Below are 27,084 nucleotides of genomic sequence, written 5' to 3'. Positions count from 1 at the left end.
GCTCCCTTGGCCCTTCCATTAGAGGACACAGCAAGGCGCTGGCAACTTTGCAGCCCAGAAGAGGAGCCTCACCAGAACCCCGAACCCAGACTTCCAGGCTCCAGAACTGTGAGAAATACATATCCATTGTTCTGAAGATACCCAGTCTCTCGTATTTCTCTACAGCTGCCCAAATGGACTGAGACAACCCTACTATTCCATTAACACCAATGGTATTCTCGCTGGAATCCACAAAATCCATTCTGTGGTTTGAACCAGGAACAAAGAAGCCATGTGTTCGGATATGGGCGTCCAAACTCCCATAACTGGCTACAGGCACGGTTATCAGCCATCTGATAAAATTCAACCGGAGTGAAACTAGGAGCGGGCTCAGCTCTGACCATTGTTTCTCTTCTTCTCCCTTCTCTGTTCCACCAGATTTTCTAGCTTTCCCCTAGCTGTCCTGAGGGCTTAGGGGAAGTTTCCAGTGTCAAGGAATGAAACTGCAGTAAGTAATGACTCCATAGTGCTGGTTCTAATAAGGTCACCAAACCAGTCCACCAAGTGGCATGTCTTAGAACAGTGAAGGGAGAAATACCAGATGGGACACTCTGGGACCCACAACCCCAGCCAGGAAGCAAGAAAGAGGCACTGATTTCTTCCTCAGCCACCAGACTGGCACCACCTGAATCCAGGGCAGCACCAAGCGCGAGGGCAGGAGGCAGAACGAGGGGTAGCGTTCCCGCTGGGGGAAAGAGGAAACCATGATGCTGAGATAGCGAGTCAGGTGAGAGGAGACTCTGCTCAGTTCAGGAAGCTGCCTTACGATGCTTCTCACCCAGATCATCGTCTTCGGTTTCCCGGTTCACCCGGGCGTGCACCTCTGATGCATTTCATAGCTTCCCTTTACACTCAGATCTTAATTATTCAAGGGTTGCTAATCCAGGTGGCAGAAATCTCCAGCTCTGGCTGCCTGCCATTTCTCTGCTAGGGAGCATCTCCACGTGAGGGAGGGCAAAGGAAGCTTAAGGAAAAGCAATCAGTCAAGCAAGGAATCCTCATATTCAAACCCCTTAGTGGAGTTAGGATGATGAATTTGCCTTGGCAGGAACCAATTCAAAATGGGGGGGGGGGGAGGGGTAGGATTTGAAAGAAGAAAAGAAAGATCTCCAAAAGAAAATTCCAAGAATCTTACAACCTGAATATTGCCTTGCTAGAGATGATCCTGGACTCTATACTTGTTCATAAGAGACACGCGTTCGATTCCTGAGTTGGGATGATCCCCTGGAGAAGGAAATGACAACCCACCCCTGTATTCTTGCCTGGAGAATCCCATGGACAGAGGAGCCTGGCGGGCTACAGTCCATGGGGTCACAGAGAGTCAGACACGACTGAAGCACACACGCAGAGACAAGAGCTCTGGCACTGAAAATGACCTCAAGTCGCAAAAACGGTTCCTGTTGGCCTTCCCCGGTGGTCCAGTGGCTGAGAGTCCGCTTGCCAGTGCAGGGGGCATGGGATTCAACCCCTAGTCCAGGAAGGTCCCACAGGCCATAGGGCAACCAAGCCCATGAGCTGTAACAAGAGAAGCTACCACAACTAGAGAGGAGGCCCAGATTGCCACAACTAAAGAAAGCCAGAACGCAGCAAAGAAGCCTTAGTGCAGCCAAGAAAATAAAATGTTCCTGCTCAGCGACTGATCAGGCCTCCTTCCCCCAGCAGGCCACTCCGTACACTGCTCCACCTGCGAGGTGAACATACAGGTATGACAGGAGGCCTGCTCACAACTCAGGACCAAACTCATGTAAGGTGAGTCTTTAAAAGACAAAACAAAAATCGGAAGAGGCTTTGCTAGCTGTGGTCCACTGTGTGAGTACGGGAGCCAGGTCCTGATTACATGCATTCAGGGAGGGGGGCAATGAGGTCAGTTATACTGCAGAGTCTAACACTGAGCTTTGAGAGATCAGACAGGCCCAGTGCCCATGGTCCCGGCAGAGGCACAGACCTTGTCTTGAGGGTTCACACCCCAAGGCTATGCCCTCACACCACCAACCTCCACCAGGCTTGCTCTGCAGAGTCTTGAATGAACAACTCCACACATCACCCTAAGAGGACCAATCCCAGGCTCTGGGCAAGATACCAAGATCCACTGAGCATGAAGCAGATGTGAACAGTGACCCAGGGGTCTCTATGGGTGATGACCTGCAGCTTAGTCCTTTATCATTTGAATCTTATGCGTATGCCTCTTGCTTGACCACCACTCCAAGTTTCTAGAAAGCTGTCTTTCCATCTCAGTGGCCTCACTCCAGGACAGATGGCCCATAACCTCAGGGAGTGCTCGCTCCAATCTACTCCCATGATAGAACTTGTCTCGGTCAAACTGCCGGAGAGCTGATGTTTTGTCAACTATCAAATGTGAAAGCTGAAGTGGCCCCTTCCATCTCTAAAACACTCATGACGGTTCAATGCACCAAGTGCTCCAGGTATTCCGATGAAGGAGTTTGGATCAGCCCACCCATTTCCCAGAGCAGATCTCTGATTAATGCCTACCATGTATCATTTGCAAATGGATAAAAGATTCAGTGTCTCTCCTCTTGATCATGCCCAATCCAACAGCAAACAAGAATCTGAATCTTCCAAAGGGAGCTTGACTTTGTTCCAGGTGAGGTCTGAGCAAGCTGATGGTTGGCCTGCTGTCTGTCTTGACTTGCCAGGGGAGTTACAGGTCCCTGCTTGCCTACCAAGGCAAGACAGGGCAACCTGGAATATCAGCATACAACTGTGTTTGAGAAACCGATCAGCCTGAGATTAGTTGTGTTTCACATACGTGCCCAGTCATATCCAACTCTTTGAGACCTCACGGACTGTTGCCTGCCAGGTTCTTCTGTCCATGATATTCTCCTGACGAGAAAACTGCAATGGGTTGCCATTTCCTTCTCCAGGGGATCTTCCTGACCCAAGGACCCAACTCTCTTCTCCAGCATTTGCAGGCAGATTCCTTACCACTGAGCCATCTGGCTCAGTTGCATGAGTTGCATCTGCAGGCAAAGGAAGAGCTTGATTTAATCTTCACTGAGAAGATTAAACCAGCACATCCGGAAGAGTGGGCAGGTCAGCTGAGAGCAAAGAATCCACTCCTTTGGGGTAACTCACATTCTTATACTTTCCAAGGATGGGCTATATTTTGGCAAAGAGAAGACGGCTCCGAGCAGGCAAGATCTCTACCAGAAGCCGCCACACTAAGAACAAGCCCCATCCCTCCACGTTCAAAAATGCTGGTTTGAGAAAAGAAAGCAATATGGGTGGCTAACTTATATGCAGAGTACATCATGCAAAATGCCAGGCTGGATGAAGCACAAGCTGGAATCAAGATTGCTGGGAGAAATATCAATAACCTCAGATGACACCACCCTTATGGCACAAGGTGCCATAGAAGGTAGCTTCTCTTCTCCCCAGAAGCTAAGAACCTGACTACTGCATTCCGCTCAGCACAAGAGCTATTCCTTCCCTGACACAGTGAGACAGAAATGATTCTTCTTTTTTTTTTTTTTTTTTTTTCGTGGAGCTGTACAGCTTATAGGATCCTAAGTTCCTTGACCCTAACCCTAGTTCCCTGACCAGAGATCAAAATTCAGGCCCCAAGTAAGAAAGTGCTGCTGTCCTGCTGACTAACCACTGGCCTGCCAAGGAATTCCCAGGAATGATTCCTCTTAAAGAAACTAGAAAGTACCTTCTAAAAACTTCTGTTAGGTACTGACAGGCCTGTACTAGAGACCTCAGAAGGACCAAAACACAAAGATAATGGCCCTGCCATCCAGGGACCTGGGACACAGAAGGGCTGGACCAGCCTAGCGCAGTGGGCATGGCATGCACACAGCTCAGAACAAGCCAGGGGCAGTCACAGCGCAGCCACTGCCCCGCTGGGCAACCGCGAGCCCAAACAAGCTCCTTCACCTCTCACTTCCCATTATCCACAAAACAGCAACCACGAGTCCGCGTCACAGTGCTGACATAAGGTTCCGATGACTGAATCCATACAAAAAGCGTAGCTATATACAGGAGTTACTATGATCAGCATAAGTTATTAGAATCCAAGAAAACCAAGAACTACAAATGTTCAAATAAAGATAAAAGGCCAAGGAAATTTTGGGGGGGGTGTTTATTCATTTTTAAAAATTTCTCTTGGAGTTTAGTTGATTTACAATGTTGTGTTAGTTTCACGTGTACAGCAAAGTGAATGTTAGACATATACATATATCCCCTCTTTTCTAGATTCTTTTCCCATATAGGTCATAAGAGAGTACTGAGTAGAGTTTCTTGTGCTAAAGGGAAGCAAAAGACTTAGTCGCTCAGTCGTGTACGACTCTGCAACACCACGGGCTCTGCAACGCTCCTCGGTCCACAGAATTCTCCAGGCAACAATACTAGAGCGGGCTGCCATTCCCATCTCCAGGGGATCTTCCCAACCTAGAGATGGAACGTGGGTCTCCTGCATTGCAGGTGGATTCTTTACCGATGAGCCACCAGGGTCCTTATTAGCTATCTATTTTATATATAGTAGTGTGTACATGTCAATCCCAAACTTCCAATTTATCTCTCCTCTCAGAGGTCTCCCCCCTGGTAACCATAAGTTTGTTTTCTACATCTGTGAAGGAAAATGTTAAAACTAGGCAACATGAAACCTGGATTGGAGAGAAGAAAAACTCAGAAAAAATTAAAGGTGTTCTTAACCAAATGAAATGATGACATTAAAAAAACCGGAGATTCTTGACCAAAACATGATTCCTTCAAACTCGCTGTCTGAAGCCAGTAGGGTCCGAAGAGCCCCCATCGAGTGTAGACATTGCAGAGAATTGTGAAGTAAGGGAAAAAAAAAAAAATGAGTGACTCAGTGATACCTTGTTAGATGCTTCAAAACTCTGAAGTTTTCTGAGCTGGAAAGATGCGCAGAGGTTACTGTGCCAGCTCCCTTTCAAAGCAGATGCCCACAATGGGAAACGATTGATTTGCTCAAAAATCCCACAGCTAGCTGGAGACAGAGCTCTGATTACAACCACAGGCATTGATAACTACCCAGACGCTTTCCCCTCAGTCCAGCTTTTCCTCTCAATGGGCATTCACCAGCCCCTCTGGCTGCTTTCCCATTCATCTCTCCCTTCCTTTCCTCTGGAACATTCTTCAAACCCACTCACTCTTTCACACACACAATCCATGCACAGAAATGTGGTTTGATTTGGGCTGTTTAACGGGTTTGTTTTTCTTTTTTTTTCCATCCTTCCATAACATTTTGCACATGTGCAGGTGTGATAAGCTACACAGAACATTATGTATCAGGACTGTCCTGGGGGTCCAGCGGCTAAGAATCTGCCTACCAATGCAGGGACACGGGTTCGATCCCTGGTTGGGGAAGATCCCACGTGCCTTGAGGGCAACTAAGCCTGTGCACCACAACTACTAAGCCTGTGCTCGAGAGCCCACAAGCCCAACGACTGAAGCCCTGGAGACTGTGCTTCACAAGAGAAGCCACCACAATGAGAAGCCCACGAACCACATCGAAGAGTAGCCCCTGCTCACCGCACCTACAGAAAGCTCGGACGCAGCAACGAAGACCCAGAGCAGCCAAAAATCAGCCAACACTAAAAAATGTAGCACCTTCACCAATGTTTTATTTCATTTTTCATTCACTGGGTTTTTTGGAGGGGGGCTGTGCTGGGTCTCCCCAGCTGTGCAGGCTTTTCTCTGGTTGCCGGGAGCAGGGGCTACGCTCCGTTGCCACACACTGGATGCTCACAGCAGGGGCTCTTCTTGCTGTGGACCAGGGGCTCCTCTTGCTGTGGACCAGGGGCTCTAGGCACGGGGCCTCCAGTAGCTGCGGCACCTGGGCTCAGTAGTTGCAGCTCGAGGGCCCTAGAGCATGGCCTCAGTAGTTGTGGCACACAGGCTTAGTTGCTCTGAGGCATGTGGGATCTTGCTGAACCAAGGATCGATCTCGGGACAAAGGTTACAATCATTCATGAACTAAAGTTGTGGTCCCTTGTCTTGATAGGGGACCAGTCTAGTGGGACAGACAGGAATCAGATCTTGGACAAATATCTGTATTTCTCCCGAGGTGAGTACCATGCAGGATCTTTGGAGAATGTGTATGTCCTCCAGAAAGGCACAAAACTGAAATGTCCAGACAGAAGTGTGCTTTTATCAGAGGCTTGACGAAGCAAAGAATAACAACAAGAGACATTTAGCAGGGAAGAGTAGGACAAGGGAGTAGGGGAGAGACACAATCAAAACAGTGATCTGGGGGACTCCTGTGGCCGCCCAGTGGTTAAGTCTCCAGGCTTCCACAGCAGGGGTCCGGGTTCAGTCCTTGGTTGAGGACCTAAGATCCCACATGCCACAAGGTATGGCCAAATTAAAAAACAGAAAGAATTAGGTCAAACAAAGAGGGAACAAACAGACAATAATAAAATCGATGCAGGCAGCCGTGCCCCTAACATCAATCAAATGGGAAGGCATTTCAGGATGGCAATGCAACGGGAGTGGTGGGGGGGTGTGGAGGGTCCAGTTGTGTCCCCCGCAATATATGCTTAAGTCCTAACCCTGGTACCTAGGAATATGATCTTATTTGGAAATAGGGACTTTGCAGATGATGACATCAATCTGCAAACTGTGGAAAATTTTTAAAGAGATGGGAATACCAGACCGCCTGATCCGCCTCCTGAGAAACCTGTATGCAGGTCAGGAAGCAACAGTTAGAACTGGACCTGGAACAACAGACTCATTGCAGATCGGAAAAGGAGTACGTCAAGGCTGTATATTGTCACCCTGCTTATGTAACTTACATGCATAGTACATCATGAGAAATGCCGGGATGGATGGAGCACAGGCTGGCATCAAGATTGCCGGGCGTAATATCAATAACCTCAGATATGCAGATGACACCACACTTACGGTAGAAAGCAAAGAAGAACTAAAGAGCCTCTTGATGAAAGTGAAAGAGAAGAGTGGAAAAGTTGGCTTAAAACTCAACATTCAGAAAACTAAGATCACGGCATCTGTTCCCATTACTTCATGGCAAATAGATGGGGAAACAATGAAACAGTGAGAGACTATTTTGGGGGGAGGTTCAAAATCACTGCAGAGGGTGACTGCAGCCATGAAATTAAAAGGCGCTTGCTCCTTGGAAGAAAAGTTATAACCAATCTAGACAGCATATTGAAAAGCAGAGACATTACTTTGCTGACAAAGGTCGGTCTAGTCAAGGCTATGGTTTTCCCCGTAGTCACGTATGGATGTGAGAGTTGGACTATAAAGACAGCTGAGCACCGAAGAACTGATGCTTTTGAACTGTGGTGTTGGAGAAGACTCTCGAGAGTCCCTTGGACTGCAAGGAGACCCAACCAGTCCATCCTAAAGGAAATCAGTCCTGAATATTCATTGGAAGGACTGATGCTAAAGCTGAAAGTCCAATACTTTGGCCACCTGATGTGAAGAACTGACTTGTTGGAAAACACCCTGATGCTGGGACAGATTGAAGGCGGGAGAAGGAGGGGACAACAGAGGATGAGATGGCTGGACAGCATCACCGACTCAACGGAAACGAGTTTGAGTAAGCTCCCGGAGTTGGTGATGGACAGGGCGGCCCGGCGTGCTGCAGTCCATGGGGTCACAAAGAGTCGGACACGACTGAGAGAATGAACTGAACTGAACCCAAAACTAGGAAGAAGCTACGGTGGATTCTTTCCTAGGGCCTCCAGAGGGAGCATAATTCTGCCAACACCTTGATCTCAGACTTCTTAGCCTTCTGAACTGTGAGAATAAATCTGTACACTGTTTTAAGCCCCCCAGTTCAAGATAGCTTCTTACTGCAGCCCCTGGAAACTAATACAGGGCAGAATGTGGAAAAAGCCCCAGACTGGAATTATTGTGTGTCTTTTCTTGGGATGTGGAGGGGAGAGAAAGAAAAATAAAGAGGTAAACTTTCATCTCGAAATTCCTATCCAAGTACCCAGTTATGATCCAGGCCTGCTTACCTTAATCTCAGTTTCCAAATCTGATGGATAAGTAGGTGCCTGCGTTTCAATACCCCAGGGTAGGGGGCGGGACCTCTTCCAACCACTTCACCAGGGGCGATTCCAGAGTCTAAATACCAGAGGGAACAGGGACACTCCTGGCATGCTCCAGGTATGACATGCTGAGGAAGGGTTAGCAAACAGGGTGAGTTTGATCACTCCCCTCTCCCTCCAAGGTCTGGAACACATATTTCTAGTGGAGTCAGGTGCTGAGCTGAGCCCCACCTGGTGTTCCAGATGGTACTCCAATCTTCCCAAGCTTTATGTCTGAATACACTTGGGGTATATTTGATGGAGATCGCAGGGATGGAGAGCACTCCCCACTACAGTTTCCAAGTACAGTTCAGTCACTCAGTCCTGTCTGACTCTTTGAGACCCCATGGACTGCAGCACGCCAGGCCTCCCTGTCCATCACCAACTCCGGGAGCTTACTCAAACTCATGTCCATCCAGTCAGTGATGCCATCCAAACATCTCATCCTCTGTCAGCCCCTTCTCCTCCCACCTTCCATCTTTCCCAGCATCAGGGTCTTTTCCAGTCAGTTCTTCCCATGAGATGGCCAAAGTATTGGAGTTTCAGCTTCAGCATCAGTCCTTCCAATGAATAATCAGGATTGATCTCCTTTAGGATGGACTGGTTGGATCTCCTTGCAGTCCAAGGGATTCTCAAGAGTCTTCTCCAAAACCACAGTTCAAAAGCATCAATTCTTTGGCGCTCAGCTTTCTTTATAGACTGACTTTCAGGACCGCCACGAAGGCTTGCCTGCAAAGACAGGAGTGCCCGCAAAGAGAGTCTCCTTGGGGAGCCACGGAAGAGCAGCAGGCAGCGCCCCTTCGTGCGACACGGAGGATGCTATGGGATCCCCAGCCCGGAGGAGCACTTCCGGTTCTGCCACCGTCCTGCTGGGCCCCCAGGGCCACGTGAGCGCCAAGTCACCTGCCAGGCACGGGCACCACCTCCCACCCGCTCCACCAGCGCCCAAGTGTTCCAAGCACCCGTCATCGCGCCTCCTCTGCCACTGTCAACACAAACGCCCACACCCAGGAAGGAAGCAAAAAAAATAACCAGGCGTCTCAGAGCGATGCCTCATCCCCTTCCCCAGGGGAGCTGAGAGCCTCTCCCATCCCCTGGAGGGCCTGAGACTCCACAGAGCGGGGAGGAGGGGAGCAGAGGGGAGGGGAGGGGCCGGGACAAGGGGAGGAGCGCCAAGGAGGGGCGGGGCCGGGAGGGAGCGCCAGGTCCACGCCCAGGGCTTTGTCCGCGGAGTCAAAGGCAGAGCATCTTTGGAAGGGATAAAGTTGGAGGCTTTTCGAAATCAGTGAAGGCGGCCCTGTGTGTCCCTCTCCCAGGAGACCTAGGCTGACAGCTCCTGCCACTAGCAAGTTCCCAGGTGCCTCTAAAGCCCGCAAACTTGGAGGATGAGTCAGACAGCCTCTGCCTTCTGCCTCCAGGGCCCTCCCCTGCACAAGAGGCGTGTTTATTTCTCTCAGGCAGATATATCAGTGCTGAGCTGGAAAGAAGCCAAAAGCTGCCTTTCCATATAATCCAAGCGCAGAACTAGCATCCTAAGGTAAAGAGTCTCCCTGCAATGCAGGAGGCCTGGGTTCGATCCCTGGGTCAGGAAGATCTCCTGGAGAAGGGAATGGCTACCCACTCCAGTCATCTTGCCTGGAGAATCCCATGGAAAGAGGAGCCTGAAGAGCTACAGTCCACGGGGTCACAAAGAGTCAGACATGACTGAGTGACTAACCCTGGCATTGTGGGTTCAACTGTGCCTCCCAAAAGTATGCTGAAGTCTTAAGCCTCATGCCTGTGAATATGACTGTATCTGTCCTCTAAGGCTGTCATAATAAAGAACCATAAGCTGTGGGGCTTAAATGGCATAAATTTATTTTCTCACAGTTCTGGAGGCTGGAGGTCTGAGCTCCAGATGTCGGCAGGGCTGGTTTCCCCACGGCTTGTCAATGGCCACCTTCCCACCGTGTCTTCCTGTGTCCATGCATCTCTGATGTAAATGTGTCCAAATCGCCTTTTCTCAGAAGGACACCAGTCAGACTGAATTAGGCCCCACCTAAGGGCCTCATGTTAACTTTATTACCTCGAACTTGGGTAAGATCCCTGGGTCGGGAAAATCCCCTGGAGGAGAAAGTGGCAACCCACTCCAGCTGAGCTACCAGGGAAACCCAAAGGTGGGGGACACACAACCCCAATCCAGCCCGTAACAGTGACCTTATCTGTAAATCATTTACATTTTACAGTTGGGTCTCTGCAGCAGTAGTGAATTAAGATGAGGACATACTGGAGGAGAGCAGGTTCCTAACCAGTGTGATTGGGGTCCTTCCAACAGAGGCAGAGTTTGGAGTGACGGACCGACAAGCCAAGGGACACCAAGGACTGTCGGCAACTTTGCATCTAGGAGAAAGGAAGAGATTACCTAGACCCTTCAGTAGGAGCAAAGCCCTGCTGACCCCTTGACTTTGAACCTGTAGCCTCCAGAACTGTGGGAAAATAAATCTCAGGGCTTTTGGGGGGGGGGTCAGGGGGCAGTTCATGAAGTTTATTTTAAAGCACAGAAGCTTTCTCTATTTTTTTAAATTTATTACTTTGTTTTTGGCTGTACCGGGTCATTGTGGCAGTGCCTGGGCTCTTCGTCGCTGGCTCGGCCTTTCTCTGGTTTCGGTGTGCGGGCCTCTCATTGTGGCAGCGTCTCTGGAGCATCAGCTCTACGGCACTCAGGCTTCAGGAGTTGCTGCTGACAGGCTTAGTTGCATGTGAGATGTGGCACGTGGGATCTTAGTGCCTCCACCAGGGATCAAACCTGTGTCCCCTGCATTGGTAGGTGGATTCTTAACCACCAGACCACCAGGGAAGTCCCCTCAATCTGAGTTCTTTGAAGTCACCCAGTCTGTGGTACTTTGTTAGGGCAATCATAGGAACTAAAGCATAGGAGCCCCCGCTGGCACTGAAGGTTTAGACCTCTGAAGCCACTTAGCAATAAAGAGAAAGCCTCAACTGAAATTATTAACTTTCTAAATCAACTAAACTTCAGTTCAAACAATTAGCTTTAAGAGCTTTCCCGGTGGCGCTCGTGGTAAAGAACCCACCTGCCAATGCATGAGACTTAAGAGACATGGGATCAATCCCTAGGTCGGGAAGATCCCCTGGAGGAGGAAATGCAATCCACTCCAGTATTCTTGCCTGGAGAATCCCATGGACAGAGGGGCCTGGTGGGCTACAGTCCATAGGGTCACACAGAGTCAAACACAATGAAGCAACTTAGCATGCATGCAGCCCACCAGGCTCCCCCGTCCCTGGGACTCTCCAGGCAAGAACGCTGAAGTGGGTTGCCATTTCCTTTCCAAAGCATGAAAGTGAAAAGTGAAAGTGAAGTCGCTCAGTCGTGTCCGACTCTCACAACCCCATGGACTGCAGCCTACCAGGCTCCTCCATCCATGGGATTTTCCAGGCAAGAGTACTGGAGTGGGGTGTCATTGCCTTCTCCGAATCAGTTCAGTCAGTCACGTCCAACTCTTTGCGACCCGATGGACTGCAGCACACCAGGCTTCCCTGTCCATCACCAATTTCTGGAACCTACTCAAACTCATGTCCACTGAGTTGGTGATGCCATCCAACCATCTCATCTTCTGGCGTCCCCTTCTCCTCCTGCCTTCAATCTTTCCCAGCATCACTGTCTTTTCCAAAAAGTCGGTTCTTTGCATCAGGTAGCCAAAGTACTGGAGTTTCAGCTTCAGTATCAGTCCTTCCAATGAATATTCAGGACTGATTTCCTTTAGGATTGACTGTTTGGATCTCCTTGTACAAGTTAGCTTCAAATAAAATTCAAAAATTGATTTACAATCAGCAGAGTGACTGTCAGCACTGTCTCTATAGCCAGAATGCTTGAACTTAGATCCCTGCCCTGTCACTTACCAGGACTCAACCTTGGCCAAGTCATACCCTTGGGGCCTCAGTTTTCCTCATCTGTAGAAAGGGAATGATGGTGATGATATCATCTAGTTTGTACTATTATGAAAATCAAATCAGTCAATATTTATAAAGTATAATATGCCTGGTACAGACTCAAAGCTGTAAAAAGGTTTGATGGATCCTCACAAATAGTTATGCCACCAAAACTTCTCTCAGTTGTGTGTGACAGTCCTAAAACTCTTGGATCAGGCCTCCCGGACCCTGGACTGATCACATGCAACATCAAAAGTCACCAAAGTTCCAGGAAGAGAAGAGCAAAATGGAAAAACTTAACACTAAGGAAAAGAAAAAATTCGAAAGTATTAAAACCCTAAACTTAACATCTGGTTGCTAGGACAAGGAGAAACTATTTTAAGAAAATCTCATTTGAGAAACCATGCGAAACTGAGGGGCAGTTCAAGCCGACTGGCAGAAATAGACACGAGACACCGTGCTGGCAGGTGCAGACAAAGGAGGACCGTGAGTTGGGGTCTAATGGGAAACCCGGCCCGCCCGGGCATGCAGCACAAACAATGTCTCACACAACGCCGACTCCATCAGGTGGGCTGCACTGAAACTGCTTTTTCTACTTCAGTTCTTTAATGTCATCACAACTGTCTTAAATAAACCAACAAATACTCTATAACCCACTGTCGGGAAACCATAGCAACAACCCTCTGCAAGAGTCTTCCGGCGCTTTCTTTTCCCACACTATTTAACGTCAGGGACTAGATTCTGAGGAAACCTCCTAGTGCCTTCTTTGCTTTTCCAAAGTCTAAGATAATCACAGAGAAAACATGAATGTTCTAGAACAAACTACAGAAAAAACTGGACGTTGCTTTAATGGAGTTTCAGCTTCAGCATCAGTCCTTCCAATGAATAGCCTGCAGAGTTTCGAGCGGGCTACGAGCTCTGTGCTAAAAAGTCAGAAAAGTGTATCGTTAACTTTTTTCAACACTATTCTTATGTCCTAGAGAGCAATTTACTGTAATAAACATTTATACACATGTGCCATATACATGTTCCATACATACACGAGCGCTTCCCTGTGGCTCAGCGGTAAAGAATCCACCTGCAATGCAGGAAACCTGGGTTTGATCCCTGGGTGGGGAAGATCCCCTGGAGGAGGGCATGGCAACCCACTCTAGCACTCTTGCCTAAAGAATCCCACGGACAGAGGAGCCTGGCAGGCTGTAGCCCATAGGGTCGCACAGAGTTGGACACAACTTAAGGAGCTAGGCAGCAGCAGCAGCATACATACACATGTACCAGGCACCAGACACTATTTTAAGCTCTTCACAAATAACTCATTTAACCTCTATGATTATCCTGTGAGATAGATGTGTATTATACCCATTTTACAGATGAGGAAACTAAGGCCTGAGCTGTCACTTAACTTTGGACATGTGATTTCTCAGGTTCTTAGAGCTGGAATTCAAACCCAGGCAACTGACGTCCTCACTCTTCCCCACTAGACCATGCAGTTCAGATTGCTCTCCTCATCAGTTTTCTCACCACTTCAGTTGCCCGTGTTCATCATTAAGCAGATTGCTTTTTGAGTTTCAATGCTACCATCTTGCAAAAGGCTAACTTGCTTTACTCATTTTTAGTTGAAGATGGCATCATCAACTTAGGCTTCCCTGATGGCTCAGACGGTAAAGCATCTGCCTGCAATGCAGGAGACCCAGGTTCGATCCCTGGGTCAGGAAGATCCCCTGGAGAAGGAAATGGCAACCGACTCCAATATTCTTGCCTGTAAAATCCAATAGACAGAGGAGCCTGGTAGGTCCATGGGATCGCAAAGAGTTGAAAACACGACTGAGTGATTTCACACGGTCACCAACTCAATAGACATGAGTTTGAGCAAACTCCAGAAGATAGTGAAGGACAGGGAAGCCTGGCATGCTGCAGTCCACCGGATTCAAAGAGTCAGACACAACTCAGCAACTGAACAGCAAACAATTGAGACATAATTGAATACAACTTTATTATATTAGTTTCAGGTGTATATCTTTAATTCCGTGTATGTGTATATTGCAAATGATCCCCACAACATCCATCACCACCATGCAAACTCTGAATCACTACAGCTCAGCCACCAAGAGGGCAGGTGACCCACAAACTGTCACCCTCTCGGTACTAGTCATTCCTTCCATGTTTTTTAACAGTGGAATCAGACTGTCAAAATAAGCTCCTTAGAAACCCGGACACACCTTTCTTGAAAAAGTTAAATTCTGAATTTGTTTTAAAGGCGTCTGTCTCTTATACAGGGATCATGCCTGTCAGGTACTATCTTTACATCAAACCAGATCTGCTTGTAAAAACAATGTTCCAGCACACTCCCCCAAAGGTCTGCAACAGAGGGACATTACTGGGGGGTGGTGGGGGGAGGGGTGTATGTAGTGGGGAGGATGTGAATCCCCTTGTATCTCAAAAGCTGTTCTGACAGCCCCCTTCTTTCACCCCATCCCCCAATTCCTTCCACCTCATAATCAGAGAGCAGAAATGAAAAACCGACTCCCCCCTCCCCGCCACTGTAGAATCAAAGATGTCTGCCCCCAAACATAATACAAACCCAGGTCTCAAGAAAGTAAAAACTGCTTTCAACCGAGAAGGCAATTATCCAACCAAACAGGTTAAACAAGGAACTTTGCAAATTCCAGGTTCTTGCTTCTGGGGTTCTAAAGGTGAGCTACCAATACACAGGGTCAGGAATGCAGACTGAAAGTGTTACAAGGTAGAAAGAAAGTAAAAAGATTCAGTCTTGATGCAACCACAGTCCCGGAACCCTCCAGGATGTGAAATGCATAGCCCTTGCCTGTAGGTCTCGGTGTGGTCCCCACCCCCAGGGCTGAGCTGCCCACTCTGAAAGAAACAGGCCTCCTGGGGCCTGAAGCTGGCAGGGGGTTGGGGGGGAATCACAGAACAAAGCTGATTTTGTTCAAGTGGAAAGCTTGTGTCCCATGTCGGGAGAGATGGAAAGCGAGATACAGCCACATCATTTCTTGCTTCCAACCCTCATTACTCGTATCACACGTGTACCTGCAGAGCCTCCAAACCCATTTCGAGATACTGACACAGAAGTGGATGGAATGACCTCGTCAGGTTTGCCAACAGGCACTTAGCTTTCCGCAGACATGACTGCACTTTTACAGAAACGTAAGATCCCTGTGCCCTCGAACAAAGAAAAAAAAAAGACCCTTCAAGGGGTCTACGCTGGCTCCAAGGGCACAGGAATTTGTTTTCAGTCTTTGCATCTTCATGCCTCACCCACGGGCCACCCTTCCAAAATCATGACCTGGCATTCCATTCCCTACCCTGCCACACACACCGCGCTTCCCTGGAATGCCCCCTCTTCTTTTCTCCATCTAGGAAAATCCAACCCATCCTTCAAAGGCCAGCTGAACTCCTTCCACCTCTGGGAAGCCCTGCTGACCTCCAAGCTGAGTTAGACGGTCTGTCATCCATGACTCCCATGCACAGTGGTTCTCAAAGTGTGGTCCCTGGATCAGCAGCATCAATATCAAAATTCTTGCCCTCCACCCCAGACCTGCTAAATCACAGTCTCTGAGCCAGCAATCTGCTTTAACAAGGTCTCTTATTAAATCAGGCTCGATGCCCATTCAACCTTGGCTTCCACTGCTGTAGATTACGATCAACGCTTTATTCCACCTCTACACACTTAGCACTTCTGGAGAAGGCGATGGCACCCAACTCCAGTACTCTTGCCTGGAAAATCCCATGGACGGAGGAGCCTGGTAGGCTGCAGTCCATGGGGTCGCCAAGAGTCGGACACGACTGAGCGACTTCACTTTCACTTTTCACTTTCATGCACTGGAGAAGGAAATGGCAGCCCACTCCAGTGTTCTTGCTTGGAGAATCCCAGGGACGGGGGAGTCTGGTGGGCTGCCGTCTATTGGGTCGCACAGAGTCAGACACAACTGAAGTGACTTAGCAGTAGCAGGCACTTAGCTTAGGAGTTCCATTGGCAAGCCCCCCAGAGCCTGGCATGCAATAAACACCCGCTTGTTCAATTAACCTAGGGAACCGCTTCTAAAATCAGAAGAGACAGTGTGAAATCAGCAACTCTACAGGCTATCAAACCTCCGCCACTGCATACATTCAGGCACGTAATGCGAGCAGCGCCCATTCCTACAGAGTAAAACTAGAACTGGAACTGGGAAAATCTCCATGAAGCAAGTGATTTAAGAAAAAATGAACATTGAGCTCCCAATCATGGCCACAATCCAAGGTAAGCTTCACTGAGCAGGGGAAAGCATATTCAGGAATGCTGGGAAAGACACGGGTTTGTGTCCCACAAGAGGTCTTCACTGGCTCCACTGAAAAGTCCCCGTGGGTGTCAAAGGAAGGGAACTACTAATACCCAGGTGTGATTAACCCATGTCTGACATCGTGTCCTCTTGTCTCATCAGAGCTATGGATCCCAAGCTCAACCCTGCAAAACTCAACACACTATTGGTGCCAACATAACTTAAGTCCTCCGTGATTGAAAAAGAAGAAGAAAAGATGGACAGGGCTTCCCTGGTGGCTTAGTGGTAAAGAATCCGCCTGCCAATGCAGGGGGCAAGGGTTCAATCCCTGATCCAGGAAGATCCCACAAACCGTGGAGCAACTGAGCCCACGTGCCCCCCAACTACTGGGCCTGTGCTCCAGAGCCTGGGTGCCGCAACTGCTGAGCACGCAGGCTGCAGCTACTGAAGTCCGCGAGCCCTAAAGCCTGTGCCCTGCAACAAGAGAAGCCACTGCAATGAGAAGGCCACGCACCCCACCAGAGTAGCCCCCGATCATCACAACTAGAGAAAAAGCCTGGGCAGCACGAAGACCCAGCCCAGCCAACAACAAATTAATTATTATTTTTTTTATAAAGAGGGGTTATTAGAATAAAACTGAATGAGAGACAGCAGAGTGTAGCAGAAAATTACTGGAAATACAGTAAGCTATCAGGTACTGGGCTCCTGTCTTCTGCCAGGTACTACGCCAGAGGCTGAAATAGTCACAGGGTGGGGGTTAAGGCCACAACTGTTCCCTGACCCACCCTGTGATCTCAGATGACCCGTGTAAGAAACTTTAAGACAGTCCCAATCACACAAAATCACTGGTGGAGAATACCGTTACTATTTTTGCTGATTGTGGAAGGCTAAAAAATGTCCCCTTAGACAGTCCCAAACCCTAATCTCCAAAACCTGTGAATATTACCTTACATGTCAAGAGATATAGTTGAGGGTCTTAACCAAAATGCAGTCATGGTAATCCTAAAAATATGGAAACTCATAGGGAGATTCGTAGCTGCAAGAAGAGAGAGTACACAGAAGCAAAGATAGGAGTGATATGGCCACAAGCCAAGGAATTCGGGCAGTCACCTGAAGTTGGGAGAAGTGAGGTACCGGTTCTCCCCTAGAGTCTTAGAGAAAGCGTGCCCAGGACCAACAATCTTGAATTTTACCCAGTGAGCCTGATTTTGGATTTCTGGTTCCCAGAACTGGGAGGGAGATTGGTGATGTTTTAAACCACCAAATTTGTGGCTTAAGAAAGTAATCCACTGATTAATCAGTTCTCTCCTTTGCCCCCACAACAGTGCATGCTAGCAGATATTATCCCCATGTTATGGATGAGGAAACCTGGGCGTGGTGGTGTGGGACAGTCACAGGGAAGGAGCAGGGCCAGCTGCAAACTCCATCAGTCTGATCTTCCCAGCATGCCTTACATGTGAATTGACATGTGGGTTCCCTGGTCCTTAGGGATGGCCTGGGAAAGGCAACCCCAGAACATTGTCTCTATAAAAAATGCTCTAAAGATTCCAAAGAAAATACAAAAGGAAGTTTAGACCCACAGGAGAGAAGGGTGTGCTCACCCCACAAACACTATTCTCTATTTAGAAATCAAGGCAATCCAATTAACCTGTTCATTGAAGGGTCCGAGTTATGAGGTCAGACACATCACAGACAGGCTGTCTGCAAACCTTCCAGGCATCTGGATCGAAGGAAAAATTAAAACTTGTCCTAAGACCCCTTCCACTGCAAAATAAACCTCAGAGCCTTCACTTGGAATCCAGAAGAACATTTACCATGTGCAGGGGCCCGTGGTCCTACTGACAGATAGCTGCTAACATTCCAGTGATCTTGGCTTTCCTAAGGAGAAGAGTTTGGGGTGGTGAAAATCATCACGAAATACAGCACTAACTGGGTGGGTGTGCACTTTTGCTGCAAGTCTAGACCTATTGATGATGACACTTGGTGGAAAATACAGAGTATTTCAAACATAGTTTTGCACAGACTCTGATGACACTCTGGGGGAAAAAAAGAGAAATGCCAAAGTAAACACTTGGAAGGATAAACACTAACAATAATATTGTCAAATACTAATAATATTGTGAACACTAACAACACATGAACATATGCTCAACATCACTGATTGTTAGGGAAACACACATCAAAATTACAATGAGATATCACTTCAGAAATCAGACGCCTTGCGCGCTGCTGATGGGAATGTAAATTAGCGCAGCCGTCGTGGAAAACAATGTGGAGTTCCTCAAAACATTAAACAGAGAATTACCATGAATGATCCAGCAATTCAGTTCTGAGTACCTATCTACTCAAAAGGACTGAAAGTAGGGACTCAGACAGGTATGTGTACAGATATGTGTACATAATGTTCGTACCAGCGTTCGGCACGCACAGGAGTCAAGATATGAAAACAAACTGTCTATCATCAGATGAATAGGTAAACAAAATGTGATATACACATACAATGAAATATTATTCAGCCCTGAAGGAAGGAAATGATGACACACGCTACAACACAGATGTAATCATGCTAAGTGAAAGCCAGTCACAAAAAGACACGTGCTATGCAATTCCACTTACATGAAGTATCGAGAACAGTCAAGCTCATAGATACAGAGAATAAAACGGTAGTTGCCAGGGACTAGGGGGCAGGAGAAATGCAGAGCTATGGTTTAAGGGGTATGCAGTTTCCGTTTGGGAAGATGAAAAAGTTTTAGAGATGGATGGTGGTGCCGGATGCACGACAGTGTGAATGGAAAAGGTTAGAAAGAGTTAACACGGTAAATGTCACATCATTATACAACACCAAATAAAAGAAGAAAGAAACACTAGCAAAAGCTATTTAAGAATAATGAGTTTGGACTTCTCTGGTGGTTCAGTGGATAAGAATCTGCCTGCCAATGCAGGAGACACAGGTTCAAACCCTGGTCTGGGAAGATCCCACGTGCTATGGAGCAACTAAGCCTACGGGCCACAGCGACTGACGCCTGCACCCTCGAGGGCGTGTGCACCACAAGAGAAGCCGCTGCAATGAGAGGCCCAAGTACCACAGCAAAGAACAGCCCCTGCGTGCGGCAACAAAGACCCAGCCCAGCCGAAAGAAAATAAGTAAATAAAATCAATTATTTTTTTAAAAATCAAGTCAAAAAAAGAATGAGTTTAATACATAACTTTATCACTTTGCTGAAACATTGGAAATCAAATATACTTCAATTAAAAAAAAAAGAATGATGAGTTTGTGGGTGAAGTTTTATTTCGTCTTTCTTTTGATTTTGACCTTTTCATTCATGAAATTTTTCTTTAAAAAAAGGTATGCGTGGTATTAAATATCAAAAAAAGAAGAAAATGTGACCATCCTAGGGCAAGCCAACTCATTTCGGACCCACCACTTAGGGGGTTTTGTGGAATTCCCGTGGGAATGACCTTTCCCACTTCTGGAATATGAATGATCACAACGAGAAAATCCAAATCCCTACCCGTGTTTGTGAAAGCCATTCCTTTCAGAGAGCTGAAGCGACAGAGCGAGCCAAAAGCACTTCCCAGCCGTCCAACTAGAGATTTATATTGCACATAGACATAAAGAAACATTATGTAACATAAGCTGTGGGGCAGGAGAGAGAACTCTGGTCTTGGAACCAGAAGATGAATTCAAGATCTGCTTCACTCACCAACTCCCTGCACTGGACCAATTAAAAAGTCCCCAGGCTCCTGCTGCCTTTTGCATGCCTGAAGGAACACCTGCTTCATCATGAGACAATAAATCCTGGAAAGGACCCACACGGTACTAACACCAGGGGTGAACACACAGGATGAGAGAGAACACAGCCCACCACAGAGCAGGCGCTTAATAAACGATGCATGCCTGCTTCCTCTCCTTCCCAAACTACACGAGCGCACACATCAAAAGGCTTCATGCTTGCTTACTCCTGAACTTCTTAGGGCTCTTCTACCTCACTTCTGCCACCATCTCTGAAAAAGAAACACTCGTTCTAAAATTATTACTGAGGCTGGCTTTCTATTTTATGGTCAGATAACCAGAAATAAGACAAAGTTAGCAAAATACCAAGCTGGAAGTCTTAGTCTAAATTAGCCCCTTTTCCCACCCCCACAAAAAAAAAAAAAAAAAAAAAAACCGTTTCTAGAGTTTTTCTTAAAGTTCATATTCTGGAATTCCAGAAAATAGAAGGCTCCAGTACTCAGTTCTGTGTGACCTTGGGCAAATTACCTGCCCTCTGTGAGCCTTGGCTTTCACATCCCAAAGCATGAGCATGATGTGAAATACAAAGGGAAAAAAAAAGCAAAACAACAAAAAAAGAAACACAAAGGGCAACTGAGCCTCTAAGAATTAAAGGTGAGTAAGAACTCTAATTGTTAAGAAATTAATCATTTAACTCTAATTGTTCAGAAATTACTATTTAACTCTAATTGTTAAGAAATTAATCAGTTTCACAATTGCTATAATTCCCCATCCATCTGTAGAACAAATTTTAAAATTTTAGCACATACTTGATCATTCTCAGTAGACCATCACCATTTAGGGTTTATACAGCATTGTCCTGGCGCCCAACATCATCTTTCTGAACAGCAGTAACTCCTCTGCAAAGTAAGGGTTTCCTTTTCAACTTTTCTCACCCTACCAAAAGGACCAACCAAGGGAACTAAATCAAATAAAACATCTGTTATATTTATTTTCTTTCTACAAATGTAATCAAACAACAGGACTACAGCACCAAGACATAAAAAAGGGCACCCTCAAACTTTCACAGGTGCAATTTTCACTAAGTATAGCTTAATGAACTGAATGGTTCATGAACTTTTGCAGAAAAAATTCTAAATGGTGCAATTAAGAGACGTTTACAGGAACACAATGCATTTCTTCTCAGCTAAGGACAAGTCACATGAACCATCCAGTTAGACTCCTTCAAGGAAAATATCTGAACTTTGAAAATGAGGGGGAAAGACCATTATTTCACAGCAAGGGCATGAAGGACTCTGGGACAACCCTGGACACAGTCCAAAGAGCTTCTAGGCTAACTGTGTGACTGTGGGCAAATCTCTGAACCTCTCTGTTCACCAATAAAACAGAGACAGTAATACATACGCAGCTTCCCATCCTGGCATCCTAATTCCCATTGCTCAGATGAAAAAACCTAAGACTCAGGGTCAAAGTCCATGGCAAGTCAATACCGGAACCAGGACTCAAAAGTCGACTCTGTCCACCTCCACAGCCCAGTGCTCTTCCCTTGCTACACGGCAATGAGGGCCAAGATTTCCCTCCTTTCGCTGGTGATGGGTTTGATTCTGAGAGCTTTCCAATAGGAAAATGGATAATCCAGTGTAAAATCATGAAATAAAATCAGAGTTCATTCTCTGCCAAGATTAACAAGCAAACGGTCTAAAATGCATTGAGCCCACACTCTGCCCAAGTGTTTTATACTCCATTTGATCCTGTAATGCCCTTTTAGGTAATTCATTAGAGCAAAAACTTACGCACCACTTAAGGTCCGTATCTGGGAGGAGTCATTTACTCCCCCCAACAATCCTATTTTACAGATGAGCCAACTGAGGCAGAGTCAAATGACCTGCCCCAAATCACACAGCTCGCAGTCATGGCGCGAATTCAAACCTGGGCAGCTTGGTCCCAGAGCTGTGCTCTTAATCCCGACTCCCGACACCAGGGACTCATCACCACCCATCTTCCTGATGAAGACAGAATCTGAGGGGTGGGATGGTAAACAGCTCACCCAAGTGATCCTGGTGGGCCTGACCTCATCACCTGGTAACTCTGAACCTGGTCTGCCTGACCTCATCACCTGGGCCCTGACCACCAAGCTGAGCTTTTAGGCCCAGCTGGCAGAGGTGACGCCCACGTGCTACCACTGGGCCCAGGCAGGTGAGTTACCAAACAGGACCAGATCCGTGTTCTCGCAGCAACAGGCTGAAGGAGGAAGGATGGGAAGCCCCTGGTGGCAGAGCAGAGCAGGGAGCACAACCAAATGAGCTCAAAGGCCCAATCAGCTGTTTCACTGACTCTGCTGAATGCACGGGGTATCACAGAAACTTCTAGAACCTTCTAGACCAGCCGACAGTTAACTATTTTGTCTGTGGTAGGGGGCTCTAAGAGCCGAGTTCATTTAGCAAAATAAAGACCTTCTGAGCCTGTTAAGTCAACGGGAATAGAGACAGAACTGCTTACTAGACCACCTGGCAAGGAAGTCCTCCAGGGAAGGCCCATGACTGCCCTTCCTTCTCAGACAATCTGATGACGCTTCTCAGACCTCGAGGCCATAGGACGGAATCCTTCCGATGAGTCTGGGGGTCACAGAGCTCATCGTGTGCTTCACCTTCACAGCATCTCTGTGGGGATCTCAAAAGCTTTGTGGTCTCCGCATCTCTTGATCTTGACCTTCCATCAAGCCTTTAAGAATTTCCAAAGATGTCCAGGCCACCCGTTCAGGAGGAGACACCTGAGAAGCAGGCTTCCGCGCAGAGAATCCATTTGACACACTCCAGCTCAGATGAAGTCACCCTGGAAGAACCTCAAGCTCGAAGCTCTCCCCAGCAATACACACCCACCCCCTAAATTCCTCACACCTCCTGCTCTTGTTAACCCGGAAGTCTGGTGTCCCTGGCCTCACTTTCAACTGAGACTCCTCTTACACCCACTGGGATGATCTTGTGCTGACAGAGGCATTTTCTAGAAAGCCAAGTCTTCCTAAAGGGAGGGTGGGTGTAACCTAAATTATAAGCCTCTTTCGGAAGGCTACCTGCCTCTCAACGTTGGCAAGAAACTTACGCCATATTTACAACCTCTAGTGGAAAGTTTTAAAACTAAAGGGTCTTGATGAACTCCTGGCAGAGGCAATTTAAAGCTACAGTTTATTATTTAAATAACAAACAGTTATTGAGAAACTACTAAGAGCAAGACAAAGAGGAACAAAGCATTCCAAGAGCACGCAGTGTACACATTGCTGTATTTGAAAGAGAGAACCAACACAGACCTGCTGCATAACACAGGGGACTCCGCTCAGTACTCTGCAGTAACCTAAATGGGAAAAGAAATTTGAAAAGGAATAGATCTATGTATAACTGAATCATTTTGCTGTACACCTGAAACTAACACTTCATGGGCTATGCTCCAATACAAAAGTTTAAAACTAAATTAAAAAATAAAAACAAAAAGCATGCAGATCTCATAAGCAAACAGCAAGCATTTCTGCCATTTCCCCCTTTACCCTGATGGATCTCAGAGCTGACTCGCCCAAACCTTAGTCATTGACTCCTGGGCAAGTGCAGACACTCCCAGAAGGAAACCACTTTGTCAGTGACCTATCCCCACCACTGCCCCACCCTGCCCCTTATCACAAAGCCTGAGGATACCAAAATGACCTCAGAGGTCACCAAGCCAAATCCCAAACTGAAATCTCCCCTGTCCGGCATCTCCCAGTTTCCACCCTCTTAAGCTCCTGGTGGTCCACACTCTCCCATTGCCCAAGTCTCTGACCAAACCCATCACAATCCTTCAGAAAGAAATCCTCCCCCAAGGAAATGTCTCCATCGCCTGTACAAACAGAGTTGAAGCTCCTCTCTGTTCATTCAACAGCCAGGGGGGCTGTGGTTGATAGACACACGGCAGGACTAATCTAGCAGAGACGGGGCAGCCCCAGAGACAACGAAGCTTCCCAGCACACAAGGAACTCTGCGTTCAAACGGGTATACCGTTCCTTTTCTCCTTTGCCTTTAGCTTCTCTTCTTTTCGCAGCTATTTTCCCTAGACAACCTTTTTGCATTTCTTTTCCTTGGGGATGGTCTTGATCACTGCCTCCTGTACAATGTCAGGAACCTCTGTCTATAGTTCTTCAGACATTCTGTCTATCAGATCTAATCCCTTGAATCTATTTGTCACTTCCACTGTATAATCGTAAAGGATTTGATTTAGGTCATACTTGAATGGTCGAGTGATTTTCCCTACTTTCTTCAATTTAAGTCTGAATTTGGCAATAAGGAGTTCACGATCTGAGCTACGGTCAGCTCCTGGCCTTATTTTTGCTGACTGTATAGAGCTTCACCATCTTTGGCTGCAAAGAATATAATCAATCTGATTTCAGTATGAACTATCTGGTGATATCCATGTGTAGAGTCTTCTCTTGTGTTGTTGGAAGAGGGTGTTTGCTATGACCAGTGTGTTCTCTTGGCAAAACTCTGTAAGCAAACCCTGCTTCATTTTGTACTCCAAAGCCAAATTTCATGGCTCAGATAACCATGATGGTATGATCACTCACCTAGAGCCAGAATGTGAAGTCAAGTGGGCCTTAGGAAGCATCACTATGAACAAAGCTAGTGGAGGTGATGGAATTCCAGTTGAGATATTTCAAATCCTCAAAGATGATGCTGTGAAAGTGCTGCACTCAATATGCCAGCAAATTTAGAAAACTCAGCAATGGCCACAGGACTAGAAAAGGTCAGTTTTCATTCCAACCCCAAAGAAAGGTGATGCCAAAGAATATTCCAACTACCACACAATTGCACTCATCTTACACACTAGCAAAGTAATGCTCAAAATTCTCCAACCCAGGCTTCAACAGTACGTGAACCGCGAACTTCCAGATGTTCAAGCTGGATTTAGTAAAGGCAAAGGAACCAGAAACCAAATTGCCAACATCTCCTGAATCACTGAAAAAGCAAGAGAGTTTCAGAAAAATATCTACTTCTGCTTTATTTACTATGCCAAAGCCTTTCACTGTGTAGATCACAGCAAACTGTGGAAAATTCTTCAAGAGACGGGAATACCAGACCACCTGACCTGCCTCCTGAGAAACCTATATGCAGGTCAGGAAGCAACAGTTAGAACCGGGCATGAACAACAGACTGGTTCCAAGTCGGGAAAGGAGTACGTCAAGGCGGTATATTGTCACCCTGCTTATTTAACTTATATGCAGAGTACATCATGTGAAATGCTGGGCTGGATGAAGCACAAGGTGGAATCAAGATTGCCAGGAAAAATATTAATAAACTCAGATACGCAGATGACACCACCCTTATGGCAGAAAGTAAAGAGGAACTGAAGAACCTCTTAATGAAAGTGAAAAAAGTGAAAAATCTGGCTTAACACTCCACATTCAAAAAACTAAGATGACGGCATCTGGTCCCATCACTTCATGGCAAATAGATGAGGAAACAGTGGAAACAGTGACAGACTTTTTCTTGGAGGGGGACTCCAAAATCACTGCAGATGGTGACTGCAGCCATGATATTAAAAGATACTTCTTGGAAGGAAGGTTATGACCAACCTAGACAGCATATTAAAAAGCAGAGACATTACTTTGCCAACAAAGGTCCGTCTAGTCAAGGCTATGGTTTTTCCAGTCGTCATGTATGGATGTGAGAGTTGGACTATACAGAAAGCTGAGCACCAAAGAATTGATGCTTTTGAACCGTGGTGTTGGAGAAGACTCTTGAGAGTCCCTTGCACTGCAAAGAGATCCAACCAGTGATCCTGAAAGAAATCAGTCCTGAATATTCACTGATGTTCAAGCTGGTTTTAGAAAAGGCAGAGGAACCAGAGATCAAATTGCCAACATCCGCTGGATCATGGAAAAGGCAAGAGAGTTCCAGAAAAACACCTGGAGGCTGAAGCTGAAACTCCAATACTTTGGCCACCTGATGGTGAAGAACTGAGGCACTGCAAAAGACCCTGACACTGGGAAAGATTGAAGCCGGGAAGAGAAGGAGACGACAGAGGACAAGATGGCTGGATGGCATCACCGACGCATGACTTGAGTTTGGGTGGACTCCGGGAGTTGGTGATGGACAAGAAACCCTGGAGTGCTGCGGTCCATGGGGTCGCAGAGTCGGACACGGCTGAGCGACTGAACTGAGCACACAAAGGGGTGGATGAGGCCTCAGTATTTAGACACCAACAGTCATTCACTCCAAGAAATAGGTAACTAGGGAGAGTAGGGATTGAAGGGGGAGGTGGAATGAGCAATGATCAATAAAGATATTTTCTCCAGAGTTGGCAGGAATAACAATGCAATAAGTATATCAACTTTTAGTTAAGATATTTCTTCAGATAAAATGTCAGTAATATTCTGGGAATTTCCTGGTGGTCCAGTGGCTAAAGATTCCACACTTCCACTTCAGGGAGCATTTGTTTCATCTCTGGTCGGGGAACTAGAACCCCACAAGCCCCGCAACTACACACACACACACACACACACACACACACAGAAAAAGTTATATTTATCATGTCATTTTGGGAAACAGGAAGAATATGCATTATGGAAATTAAACTCCTCTTTAACTCTTCAGCCAGGTATTTATTGAGTCCAATCATGGTGGAAAATAGTCTTGAACTCTGTTCTCGAAGGGTCCTCAGGATTAGAATTAGGGAGAGAAAACAAATGCACATAAAACAATTAGAGATCAATTATAGGCTACTTGGAGTTCCAAGGGTAAGATTTCAGAACCTGAAGGAGTGTGGTCCAGTCACCAGCTCATCAGTACCTTGACTAGAGCCCGAGTCAGGCAGAGGAGGAAGCTGTCAGCAAAACATTCTCTTCTTTATCTCACAGTGTATCTTCTCTATCAGCAAATGGATTTCCTTTCAGCCGGTCTAAGACGTTGTGGGTCAGGGCCACCTGCCCAGTTCAGGCCAGAAGGAAACAGAGGAAACAAATTAGGTCACCCATCCAACAATGTTCCTCTCCCCGGAATAGTTCCTCTTTAAAGGACAGAGTAACAGGCATTGCAAAACCGCTCTGCGG

At 46.9% G+C, this 27,084-nt stretch overlaps 1 protein-coding gene and 1 non-coding gene across 2 annotated transcripts in view; one reads left to right on the top strand and one right to left on the bottom strand.

The window, feature by feature from the left end:
* TIAM1 (TIAM Rac1 associated GEF 1) overlaps window positions 1-27,084 on the bottom strand; it is a 464,008-nt gene that overhangs the window by 401,033 nt on the left and 35,891 nt on the right. The window lies entirely within an intron of this gene.
* On the top strand, window positions 13,649-13,721 carry TRNAC-GCA (transfer RNA cysteine (anticodon GCA)). Its single transcript has one exon. It is a non-coding gene; the product is annotated as a tRNA-Cys (tRNA).

Source organism: Ovis canadensis, chromosome 1 (assembly GCF_042477335.2).
Source record: "Ovis canadensis isolate MfBH-ARS-UI-01 breed Bighorn chromosome 1, ARS-UI_OviCan_v2, whole genome shotgun sequence".
Classification (NCBI taxonomy): domain Eukaryota; kingdom Metazoa; phylum Chordata; class Mammalia; order Artiodactyla; family Bovidae; genus Ovis; species Ovis canadensis.
The sequence above is the reverse complement of the archived record's forward strand: the minus strand, read 5'-3'. Positions and strand labels throughout refer to the sequence as shown.